The following is a 13,658-nucleotide window of genomic DNA, read 5'->3' as shown; positions in this document are numbered from 1 at the left end:
TATGATCTTATGGAAATGTTTATTACTTCACTGTGCTGTTCCCCAGATTGCAGCTCCACTGAGATACATATTTCCTTGGTCACTGGAAAAGGGGATGTTTCCAAATGTATGGAAGCATGCTAAACTGTGTCCAATCCCGAAAAACAGCAAAGAACCCATTACTCCTGCCACTAGTCGACCAATCAGTCTACTCCCTTCACCCAGTGACATATTGGAGGGTAATTGTGAGTAGACAAATATGGGAGTACATGGAAAAGAATCACAGCCAATCAGCATGCGTATTGCAAAAACCATTCCACTTCCACTGCATTGGTTGACATGACTGACCAGTGTCTCAATGCTATGGATAATGGCAGGTTTGTAGGTGTACAATTTTATTTTATTTTAGTGCAGCATTTGATTTAGTGGATCATGAAATTATTTTGACAAAATTATTGCATTATGGGTAGGCAGCAGTAGTGAATTGGGTACAGTCATATCTAACTGACAGGAAACAGTCCACCTATATCAATGAATCATTTTCTTTCCCTCATGTGTTAAACTGTGGAATACCGCAGGGCAGCTGCTTTGGGCCACTTCTTAATTGAATATATACCAACGACCTTCCTTATGCCTTATCTGAAATTCAAGCTACTATATTTGCAGATGACACTACAATTTATACAGCAAGACAACCGGTTCCAGCAAGCTCTACAAGTAAATCTGGGAAATACCAGGGAGTGGGTTTGCCGAAACAAGCTTGCTTTGAACACCAAGAAATCCAAGGTTATGCTGGTCTGTCCCACCAGGAAAAGGCCAACACAGCATGGGATACAATGAAGTACAGGGGGAAAAACTGAGGACGTGACAGAAACTAAACCACTAGGGATGCAGCTAGACAACTGCTTATCATGGTCGTCTGAAATAACTCATCTATGAACAGCAGAATATGCAGATGGGGGTGCGTTGAGCAGTGTGTTCTGCTGTTCTATTACTTATGGAGATGGGGGTGCGTTGAGCAGTGTGTTCTGCTGTTCTATTACTTAAGGAGATGGGGGTGCGTTGAGCAGTGTGTTCTGCTGTTCTATTACTTATGGAGATGGGGGTGCGTTGAGCAGTGTGTTCTGCTGTTCTATTACTTATGGAGATGGGGGTGCGTTGAGCAGTGAGTTCTGCATGTTCTGCTGTTCTATTACTTACGGAGATGGGGGTGCGTTGAGCAGTGTGTTCTACATGTTCTGCTGTTCTATTACTTAAGGAGATGGGGGTGCGTTGAGCAGTGTGTTCTGCTGTTCTATTACTTACGGAGATGGGGGTGCGTTGAGCAGTGTGTTCTGCATATTCTGCTGTTCTATTACTTAAGGAGATGGGGGTGCGTTGAGCAGTGTGTTCTACATGTTCTGCTGTTCTATTACTTATGGAGATGGGGGTGCGTTGAGCAGTGTGTTCTGCTGTTCTATTACTTATGGAGATGGGGGTGCGTTGAGCAGTGAGTTCTGCATGTTCTGCTGTTCTATTACTTACGGAGATGGGGGTGCGTTGAGCAGTGTGTTCTACATGTTCTGCTGTTCTATTACTTAAGGAGATGGGGGTGCGTTGAGCAGTGTGTTCTGCTGTTCTATTACTTACGGAGATGGGGGTGCGTTGAGCAGTGTGTTCTGCATATTCTGCTGTTCTATTACTTAAGGAGATGGGGGTGCGTTGAGCAGTGTGTTCTACATGTTCTGCTGTTCTATTACTTAAGGAGATGGGGGTGCGTTGAGCAGTGTGTTCTGCATATTCTGCTGTTCTATTACTTAAGGAGATGGGGGTGCGTTGAGCAGTGTGTTCTACATGTTCTGCTGTTCTATTACTTAAGGAGATGGGGGTGCGTTGAGCAGTGTGTTCTGCATATTCTGCTGTTCTATTACTTACGGAGATGGGGGTGCGTTGAGCAGTGTGTTCTACATGTTCTGCTGTTCTATTACTTAAGGAGATGGGGGTGCGTTGAGCAGTGTGTTCTGCATATTCTGCTGTTCTATTACTTAAGGAGATGGGGGTGCGTTGAGCAGTGTGTTCTACATGTTCTGCTGTTCTATTACTTAAGGAGATGGGGGTGCGTTGAGCAGTGTGTTCTACATGTTCTGCTGTTCTATTACTTAAGGAGATGGGGGTGCGTTGAGCAGTGTGTTCTACATGTTCTGCTGTTCTATTACTTAAGGAGATGGGGGTGCGTTGAGCAGTGTGTTCTGCTGTTCTATTACTTAAGGAGATGGGGGTGCGTTGAGCAGTGTGTTCTGCTGTTCTATTACTTAAGGAGATGGGGGTGCGTTGAGCAGTGTGTTCTACATGTTCTGCTGTTCTATTGCAATGATGTCTGAGGGGAGGGATTAAGGAGTTTATATTCAGTGATATATTGTTGTTATGTGATTGAATATATTTTATATTTGTGATTCTTCAAGTAGCCACCCTTTGCCTTGATGACAGCTTTGCACACTCTTGGCAGTCTCTCAACCAGCTTCATGAGGTAGTCACCTGGAATGCATTTCAATTAACAGGTGTGCCTTGTTAAAAGTTAATTTGTGGAATGTCTTTCCTTCTTAATGTGTTTGGGCCAATCCATTGTGTTGTGGTAAGGTAGGGGTGGTATACAGAAGATAGCCCTATTTGGTAAAAGACCAAGTCCATATTATGGCAAGAACAGCTCAAATAAGCAAAGAGAAACGACAGTCCACCATTACTGTCCTTCAGTTTCATCATAGTGCTTGATGATCTATCCTACCCTGCCTTTCTAAGGTCTTCGAAAGCCAGGTTAACAAAGAGATCACCGACCACTTAGAATCCCACCGTACCTTCTCTGCTATGCAATCTGGCTTCCGAGCTGGTCATTGGTGCACCTCAGCCACACTCAAGGTTCTAAACGATATCATAACTGCCATCGATAAGAGACAATACTGTGCAGCCGTATTCATCGCCCTGGCCAAGGCTTTTGACTTTGTCGATCACCACATTCTTATCGGCAGACTCAACAGCCTTGGTTTCTCCAATGACTGCCTTGCCTGGTTCACCAACTACTTCTTTGATAGATTTCAGTGTGTCAAATCGGAGGGCCTGTTGTCCGGACCTCTGGCAGTCTCAATGGGGGTGCCACAGGGTTCAATTCTCAGGCCGACTCTCTGTATACATCAATGATGTCACTCTTGCTGCTGGTGATTCTGCTGGTGATTCTCTGATCCACCTCTACGCAGACGACACCATTCTGTATACTTCTGGCCCTTCTTTGGACACTGTGCTAACTTACCTCCAGAAGAGCTTCAATGCCATACAACTCTCCTTCCGTGGCCTCCAACTGCTCTTAAATGCAAGTGAAACTAAATGCATCACTACTCTGGACGGTTCGGACATAGAATGGTGACACTGTCCTTTTGGGATCTTACAACGACAAAGAAGTTACTGCAAACAACCAACAATTGTTTCCCCCTAAGACATACACTACTGGTCCAAAATTTGGACACACCACACTCATTCAAGGGTTTTTCTTTATTCTTACTATTTTCTACATTGTGCAATAATAGTGAAGACATCAACACGGATTACAGTTCTGACATAGAACAACTACAAATATCTAGGTGTCTGGTTAGGACTGTAAACTCTCCTTCCAGACCCACATTAAGCATCTCCAATCCAAAGTTAAATCTAGAATCGGCTTCCTATTTTACAACAAAGCATCCTTCCCTCATGCTGCCAAACATACCCTCGTAAAACTGACTATCCTACCGATCCTCGAATTCGGCGATGTCATTTACAAAATAGCCACCAACACTCTACTCAACAAATTGGATGCAGTCTATCACAGTGCAATCCGTTTTGTCACCAAAGCCCCATATACTACCCACCACTGCGACCTGTATGATCTCATTGGCTGGCCCTCGCTTCACTCTCGTCGCCAAACCCACTGGCTCCAGGTCATCTTCAAGTCGATGCTTGGTAAAGCCCCGCCTTATCTCAGCTCACTGGTCACCAAAGCAGCACCCACCCCGCAGCATGCGATCCAGCAGGTATATTTCACTGGTCATCCCCCAAAGCCAATTCCTCCTTTGGCCGCCTTTCCTTCCAGTTCTCACTAACTTCAAGCACCAGCTGTTATTTATTTATCTTGCTCCTTTGCACCCCAGTATCTTTACTTGTACATTCATCCTCTGCACATCTATCACTCCTGTGTTTCATTGCTATATCGTAATTACCTCGCCACTATGGCCTATTTTATTGCCTTACCTCCCTTATCTTACCTTATTTGCACACACTGTATATAGACTTTTTTCCCCAATGTATTATTGACTGTATATTTGTTTATTCCATGTGTAACTCTGTGTTGTTGTGTGTCGAACTGCCTTGCAGTTGTAAATGAGAACTTGTTCTCAACTAGCCTACCTGGTTAAAGAAAGTAATAAAAATGAAATAAAATAAAAATGTTTTTTTGTGACTGAATTTGAAGAAACTTTCAAAGTTCTTGAAAATTTTCAGATTGACTGACATTCACCTTAAAAAACCATCAAGATATGATGGTCAGTGAATCAGAAAGTCTTCAAGAACTTTTTAAGTTTCTTCAAGAGCAGTCGTAAAATCAATCAAACCATCAAGCGCTATTATGAAACTGAAGGTTGCCATAAACTGAAGGTCAGTCAATAGAGACATTTTCAGGAACTTTGAAAGTGCAGTCGTAAAAACCATCAAGCGCTATGATGAAACTGGCTTTCATGAGGACTGCCACATGAAAGGTAAGGTAAGTTGACTGGGAACACATTCTCATTTACAGCAACAACCTGGGGAACTCTTACACAGGAAACATGAGCCAATTGTAAGTTGGGGATGATTAGGTGGCCATGAAGGCCAGAACACCAAGGTTAACACCCCTACTCTTATAATAAACGCCATGGGATCTTAAGTGACCACAGGGTCAGGACACCAGTTTAATGTCCCAGCCAAAAGACAGCACCCTACACAGAGCAATGTCACCAACCGCTGCCCTGGGTCATTTGGATATTTATTTTTAGACCAAAGGAAATGGTGCCTCCTACTGGCCCGCCAAAACCACTTCAAGCAGTATCTGGTCTCCCATCCAGGGACTGACAACAACCAACCGCTGCCCTGGGTCATTTGGATATTTATTTTTAGACCAAAGGAAATGGTGCCTCCTACTGGCCCGCCAAAACCACTTCAAGCAGTATCTGGTCTCCCATTCAGGGACTGACAACAACCAACCCTGCTTAACTTCAGAGGTAAGCCAGCAGTGGGATGCAGGGTGGTGTGCTGCCACCTCAGCTGATAATGAAATAATGTAGCCTAAATCCCTTTGACCCAAGTTAATGCTACAGTCTGGGAGTGTGAAAAGGTTATGACCTCTACACTGTCCCCATAGGATGACCCTTTTTGGTTCCAGGTAGAACTCTTTTGGGTTCCTTGGAGACCCTTCTGTGAAGTTCTCCTATGATCAGCTTCCCGTCCCCTAATCCTAGCCTAAACCATTTAGTGGGGGAATTGCCAAACTGACCCAAGACTAGCGTCTAGGGCAGGGTTGCCCAACTGGTGGCCCACAGGTGGTTTTATTTGGCCCCATAAGCTTTCTGAGCATAGAAATGATGTACAGTGCCTTGCGAAAGTATTCGGCCCCCTTGAACTTTGCGACCTTTTGCCACATTTCAGGCTTCAAACATAAAGATATAAAACTGTATTTTTTGTGAAGAATCAACAACAAGTGGGACACAATCATGAAGTGGAACGACATTTATTGGATATTTCAAACTTTTTTAACAAATCAAAAACTGAAATGATGTATATATTTTTTAAATGTTGGACATAAAAGACTGTAAAAACACCAGGAAATCAGGTCCAAGCGGTTTTAATTCAATAAATCTGTTCCCTATTTTCACACATAATATATTGTACGTAAGCAAGGTTTGAAATGATTATGTTTTAGTCAAATATTATATCTGTTTGGGTTTCTTGCGGTCAATTTGCAGTCTACAAATGATTTGTAATTATGTTCTGGCCCCCTGACCATCCACTCAAGAAAAGATCTGACAGTGACTGAATCTAGTTGATGATGGGGCGGCAGGGTAGCCTAGTGGTTAGAGCGTTGGACTAGTAACCCGAAGGTTGCAAGTTCAAACCCTCGAGCTGACAATCTGTCGTTCTGCCACTGAACAGGCAGTTAACCCACTGTTCCTAGGCCGTCATTGAAAATAAGAATTTGTTCTTAACTGACTTGCCTAGTAAAATAAAGGTAAAATAAAAATGATCCCTGGTCTAGGGGAAACTTCACCTTACTGCTACATGAGAAACAGTGTTATTTTTGGCAGCTGTGAGGGCCACCACACCACTCGAGTGCCAAAACTAACTATCTCTATGGGCCATGACATTAATTAGCTTGTAATGGTGGCAGCTACCGTAGTGTAGGAACTGTCACTGAGGAACAACACCCACAGTATTGTAGGAGCATCATTAGCCATCTGTCACTGAGGAACAACACCTACAGTATTGTTGGAGCATCATTAGCCATCCGTCACTGAGGAACAACACCTACAGTATTGTTGGAGCATCATTAGCCATCTGTCACTGAGGAACAACACCTACAGTATTGTTGGAGCATCATTAGCCATCTGTCACTGAGGAACAACACCCACAGTATTGTTGGAGCATCATTAGCCATCTGTCACTGAGGAACAACACCTACAGTATTGTTGGAGCATCATTAGCCATCTGTCACTGAGGAACAACACCCACAGTATTGTTGGAGCATCATTAGCCACCTGTCACTGAGGAACAGCACCTACAGTATTGTTGGAGCATCATTAGCCATCTGTCACTGAGGAACAACACCTACAGTATTGTTGGAGCATCATTAGCCACCTGTCACTGAGGAACAACACCTACAGTATTGTAGGAGCATCATTAGCCATCTGTCACTGAGGAACAGCACCCACAGTATTGTTGGAGCATCATTAGCCATCCGTCACTGAGAAACAACACCTACAGTATTGTTGGAGCATCATTAGCCACCTGTCACTGAGGAACAACACCTACGGTATTGTTGGAGCATCATTAGCCATCTGTCACTGAGGAACAACAGAACTATGGCCATCAGGCAAAAATATATCACTCTCTGGGATAGTAGCATCTGAGTCACTTAGCATTCAAGAACACACACACACACTTCCCATTATTTGTGGTGATATGACCGTAAAATGCACTGTATAGAGAAGTAAAGTTTAAATGTTTAATCCCTGTCGGCACGCAGGCGAACTTGCAGCACGGCATCTGACAGAGGGGGGCTGTGCAGTTCGGTACCAGAGCAAGAAGCATGGTGTAAAGTGGTACCTGTGATGCGCCCTGACAGCTGTATAGAGGGGTTGATCCATGGAGACGAAGGAACAAAAAATCGTTTTTTTTTGCAGTGAGGGTTTGCGTGACTCGTTCGCACCCACTAGTCATTACTCCCTACACACCATTGCTCTCTAATTGGTCACATCAACCGCCACTACCCCTCCCTGCCCCGTCGTTGATATTGGTCTTGATGAGCAGACACCTTGGAGATGATGTCACAACCCTCAGACTCCTGCAGATGGAGACTAGCGACCCAGGGCCTGTACGGTGTACATTCTGTCCGTGCTTAAATAGAGCCCTCATTACCAGGTAAACACAATGTGTCTGCAACGTTAGATGGGATGGGATAGGATATTGGTCTGTACTGTTAGATGGGATAGGATATTGGTCTGTACTGTTAGATGGGATAGGATATTGGTCTGTACTGTTAGATGGGATAGGATATTGGTCTGTACTGTTAGATGGGATAGGCTATTGGTCTGTACTGTTAGATGGGATAGGCTATTGGTCTGTACTGTTAGATGGGATAGGATATTGGTCTGTACTGTTAGATGGGATAGGATATTGGTCTGTACTGTTAGATGGGATGGGATAGGCTATTGGTCTGTAATGTTAGATGGGGTGGGATAGGCTATTGGTCTGTAATGTTAGATGGGATGGGATAGGCTATTGGTCTGTACTGTTAGATGGGATAGGCTATTGGTCTGTAATGTTAGATGGGATAGGCTATTGGTCTGTAATGTTAGATGGGGTGGGATAGGATATTGGTCTGTACTGTTAGATGGGATAGGCTATTGGTCTGTAATGTTAAATGGGATGGGATAGGATATTGGTCTGTACTGTTAGATGGGATAGGCTATTGGTCTGTAATGTTAAATGGGATGGGATAGGCTTTTGGTCTGTACTGTTAGATGGGATAGGCTATTGGTCTGTAATGTTAGATGGGATAGGCTATTGGTCTGTAATGTTAGATGGGATAGGCTATTGGTCTGTAATGTTAGATGGGATAGGCTATTGGTCTGTAATGTTAGATGGGGTGGGATAGGCTATTGGTCTGTACTGTTAGATGGGATAGGATATTGGTCTGTACTGTTAGATGGGATAGGATATTGGTCTGTACTGTTAGATGGGATAGGATATTGGTCTGTACTGTTAGATGGGATAGGCTATTGGTCTGTAATGTTACATGGGATAGGCTATTGGTCTGTAATGTTAGATGGGGTGGGATAGGCTATTGGTCTGTAATGTTAGATGGGGTGGGATAGGCTATTGGTCTGTAATGTTAGATGGGGTGGGATAGGCTATTGGTCTGTAATGTTAGATGGGATAGGCTATTGGTCTGTAATGTTAGATGGGGTGGGATATTGGTTTGTACTGTTAGATGGGATAGGCTATTGGTCTGTAATGTTAGATGGGGTGGGATAGGCTATTGGTCTGTACTGTTAGATGGGATAGGATATTGGTCTGTACTGTTAGATGGGGTAGGATAGGCTATTGGTCTGTAATGTTAGATGGGACAGGCTATTGGTCTGTACTGTTAGATGGGATAGGCTATTGGTCTGTAATGTTAGATGGGATAGGATATTGGTCTGTACTGTTAGATGGGATAGGATATTGGTCTGTACTGTTAGATGGGATAGGCTATTGGTCTGTACTGTTAGATGGGGTGGGATAGGCTATTGGTCTGTAATGTTAGATGGGATAGGATATTGGTCTGTACTGTTAGATGGGATAGGATATTGGTCTGTACTGTTAGATGGGGTGGGATAGGATATTGGTCTGTAATGTTAGATGGGATAGGCTATTGGTCTGTACTGTTAGATGGGGTGGGATAGGCTATCGGTCTGTAATGTTAGATGGGATAGGCTATTGGTCTGTAATGTTAGATGGGGTGGGATATTGGTTTGTACTGTTAGATGGGATAGGCTATTGGTCTGTAATGTTAGATGGGGTGGGATAGGCTATTGGTCTGTAATGTTAGATGGGATAGGATATTGGTATGTACTGTTAGATGGGATAGGCTATTGGTCTGTAATGTTAGATGGGATAGGATATTGGTCTGTACTGTTAGATGGGATGGGATAGGCTATTGGTCTGTAATGTTAGATGGGGTGGGATATTGGTCTGTACTGTTAGATGGGATAGGCTATTGGTCTGTACTGTTAGATGGGATGGGATAGGCTATTGGTCTGTACTGTTAGATGGGATGGGATAGGCTATTGGTCTGTACTGTTAGATGGGATGGGATAGGCTATTGGTCTGTACTGTTAGATGGGATGGGATAGGCTATTAGTCTGTAATGTTAGATGGGGTGGGATAGGCTATTGGTCTGTAATGTTAGATGGGATAGGCTATTGGTCTGTAATGTTAGATGGGGTGGGATAGGCTATTGGTCTGTAATGTTAGATGGGGTGGCTGCTCTTGTGGATGTGTAGAACTGTCACACCCTGACCATAGTTTGCTTTGTATGTTTCTATGTTTTGTTTGGTCAGGGTGAGATCTGAGTGGGCATTCTATGTTGTGTGTCTAGTTTGTCTGTTTCTGTGTTTGGCCTGATATGGTTCTCAATCAGAGGCAGGTGTTAGTCATTGTCTCTGATTGGGAACCATATTTAGGTAGCCTGTTTGGTGTTGGGTTTTGTGGGTGATTGTCTCCTGTGTCAGTGTTTGTACCACACGGGACTGGTTTCATGTTTTCATAATAATAATGAATAATGATACATTCCATTTAGCCGACCTTGAAGAGACGTACAGTCGTGTGTGTGTGTGCAGTATACATATTAGGTATGTTCTGGGTGGTTTCAGTTAGAGAGGGCACCGCATGCAATAGTATATAACTCATGACCCAGTTAGGCAAAGCCACAACTGACTGAGCCACACACAAGCATGAACACACACACAGCGCTGCCAGCGGTCACTCAAGCCAATGGTCAGAACCCAAAGGACCGCGCTTTAAACACCCTAGTGCCTCTTTCATGACCTCTTCAAAGTCAGTCAGGAATATACTTCTGGGGTTGAGATCACATAAACCCACTTTCAGGGTTTAAGACTCAACTAATATGTAGATACCAAAAATAGAGCAGATTTATAAAGTTAAAATCTCCATGATATTAAAGTTACAAATACAGTATTACTGTTTGTTTTCAGTTGTGCTTGTTCATGGATGAACACCTCAATGATACTGGGGGTGTTTGAGGACAGAGCCTGTCTCAGCTCAGTCATCAGCTAAATGCTGCCACCTTCCGACTTAAAAAAATAAAAACACCCTGTTCAATTTCTATGTACATTCACTTTAGTTTACTACTGGGTAGTGCCCTGAAAAGACAATGTTTTTTCTTGACATGTGTAAATTACACAAGATTGGATTGTGTGTACCGAATTTTTCAAACAATAATATATTTTATTTTTTATTTTTGAAGCTTTTTATATATACATTTTTTTTTTTAAAATCAATTTGAAACAGCCAATTTACAATATAAATCTATTGAATAGATTATTATATCCATGGCAGGATTAGTTTTTCAGCCACTAAGTTAGATACTAGTAGTCAGTAGTTTTTATTTGATCTTTTATATCCAGATCCCTGCTTATATCCAAGAAATGTAGAATTGAGTGTTAATGAATTATTTGTCTGGACATCAGTCTCTGCACAGTGTGCAATAGGTAATGATCTGTACCATAATGAATGAGTTAAATTATCAAGAATAGCAGTCCAGCCAGCCAAATGAGCAGACATGTGTTGTATACCACAAACTCCAGGTAGTACAACCAGTCAGGTGGGCGGGGCTACATAAGGCGAATACCCTGAGACAAAACAAGAAAACATTTCCGAAATACAAAAAGGTAAGTATTTAAACCTAGTGAGTCATCTCCTACAATTATGTTAGATTGGAGATTTTAAGGTAAATAATTTGTTTGATATTCAATTGTATGCCTCAAGGCAGACATTCTGCCCCGAGCAAGGCAGTTAACCCACCGTTCCCTGGGTGACGAAGACGTGGATTTCGATTATGGCAGCCCCCCGCACCTCTCTGATTCAGAGGGGGTTGGGTTAAATGCGGAAGACACATTTCAGTTGAATGCATTCAGTTGTGCAACTGACTAGAGCGGTGTTCGAATACCCACACTAACATAATGTATACTACAAACTGACTAGGTATCCCCCTATCACTTTCCTACCCTTTCATTGAAAATGGCACTTTTACATGTTAGAACAATCACTTGTCAAACATTTATTGTGAATTACCTCATTACTGAGCTAAAAGTTGATTGCATGTTTCTCACTGAAACATAGCCGTCATCAAACTGTAGTACTGCTCTTATTGAATCCTGCCCCCCTCTGGACTACAGCTTTTCATTCTCTATCTAAAAATTAAAAAAAAAAGGGGGGGGGGGCAGCCTCTATTTTTACTAACGTTCTCAGCTGTGAGGATATTTCGTTTGGCGACTTTGGGTCTTTTGAGTGTCATGATATACTGTTTAAATGTCAGCCACCAGTGCTGGCCATCACCTTGTATAGGCCACCAAAGCACTGCCCCACTTCCTTTACTGATTTATCTGAACTATTGTCTATTGTCCTTGAGAACAATGATAAAATCATTGTGTTGGGTGATTTTAATATTCACATTGACAAAGACGCTGACTCCAAGGCCATTGAATTTATGAATCTTTTGAAATCTATGGACTTTATCCAACATGTTACTGGGCCCTTCCATAACTGCGGCCATACTCTGGACCTGGTTATTACCAAGGGGCTTTCTATTGGGCCCACCCATAACCACAGCCATACTCTGGACCTGGTTATTACCAAGGGGCTTTCTACTGGGCCCACCCATAACCACAGCCATACTCTGGACCTGGTTATTACCAAGGGGCTTTCTACTGGGCCCACCCATAACCACAGCCATACTCTGGACCTGGTTATTACCAAGGGGCTTTCTACTGGGCCCACCCATAACAACAGCCATACGCTGGACCTGGTTATTACCAAGGGGCTTTCTCCTGGGTCCACCCATAACCACAGCCATACTCTGGACCTGGTTATTACCAAGGGGCTTTCTACTGGGCCCACCCATAACCACAGCCATACTCTGGACCTGGTTATTACCAAGGGGCTTTCTACTGGGCCCCCCCATAACCACAGCCATAGTCTGGACCTGGTTATTACCAAGGGGCTTTCTCCTGCCCCCCCCCCATAACCACAGCCATACTCTGGGCCTGGTTATTACCAAGGTGCTTTCTACTGGGCCCCCCCATAACCACAGCCATACTCTGGACCTGGTTATTACCAAGGGGCTTTCTGTTGGGCCCCCCCATAACCACAGCCATAGTCTGGACCTGGTTATTACCAAGGGGCTTTCTGTTGGGCCCCCCCATAACCACAGCCATAGTCTGGACCTGGTTATTACCAAGGGGCTTTCTACTGGGCCCACCCATAACTACAGCCATTTTAATTGGCCAGTCTGAGATATGGCTTTTTCTTTGCAACTCTGCCTAGAAGGCCAGCAACCCGGCGTCACCTCTTCACTGTTGATGTTGAGCCTGGTGTTTCGCAGGTACTATTTAATGAAGCTGCCAGTTGAGGACTTGTGAGGCGTCTGTTTCCTCAAACTAGACACTAATATACTTGTCCTCTTGCTCAGTTGTGCACCGGAGCCTCCCACTCTTTCTATTCTGGTTAGTGCCAGTTTGCGCTGTTCTGTGAAGGGAGTAGTACACAGCATTGCATGAGATCTTTAGTTTCTTGGCAATTTCTCACATGGAATAGCCGTAATTGCTCAGAACAAGAATAGACTGATGAGTTTCAAAATAAAGTTCTTTGTTTCTGGCCATTTTGAGAGCGTAATCGAACCCACAAACGCTGATGCTCCAGATGCTCAACTAACCTAAAGGCCAATTTTAATGCTTATTCAATCAGAACAACAGTTTTCAGCTGTACTAACAATTGCAAAAGGGTTTTCTAATGATCAATTAGCCTTTTAAAATGATAAACTTGGATTAGTTAAGACAACGTGCCATTGGTACACAGGAGTGATGGTTGCTGATAACGGGCCTCTGTACACCTATGTAGATTTCCATTAAAAAAAACACACTAAATCAGCCGTTTCCAGCTACAATAGTCATTTACATTGTCTACCTGATCAATTATGTTATTTTAATGGACAAAGTGATTCTTTCAAAAACAAGGACATTTAAGTGGTCCCAAACTTTTGAATCTGCATCTAAACATCTCAGCCATTAAATCAACATAATATTTTTCACACTGACTAGAAATAAAAGTTACTGCAGAGCCATCATTATTTGTAAACCAGGATGTTT

This window comes from Oncorhynchus nerka, linkage group LG10 (assembly GCF_034236695.1).
Source record: "Oncorhynchus nerka isolate Pitt River linkage group LG10, Oner_Uvic_2.0, whole genome shotgun sequence".
NCBI lineage: Eukaryota > Metazoa > Chordata > Actinopteri > Salmoniformes > Salmonidae > Oncorhynchus > Oncorhynchus nerka.
Note: the sequence above shows the minus strand (reverse complement) of the source record.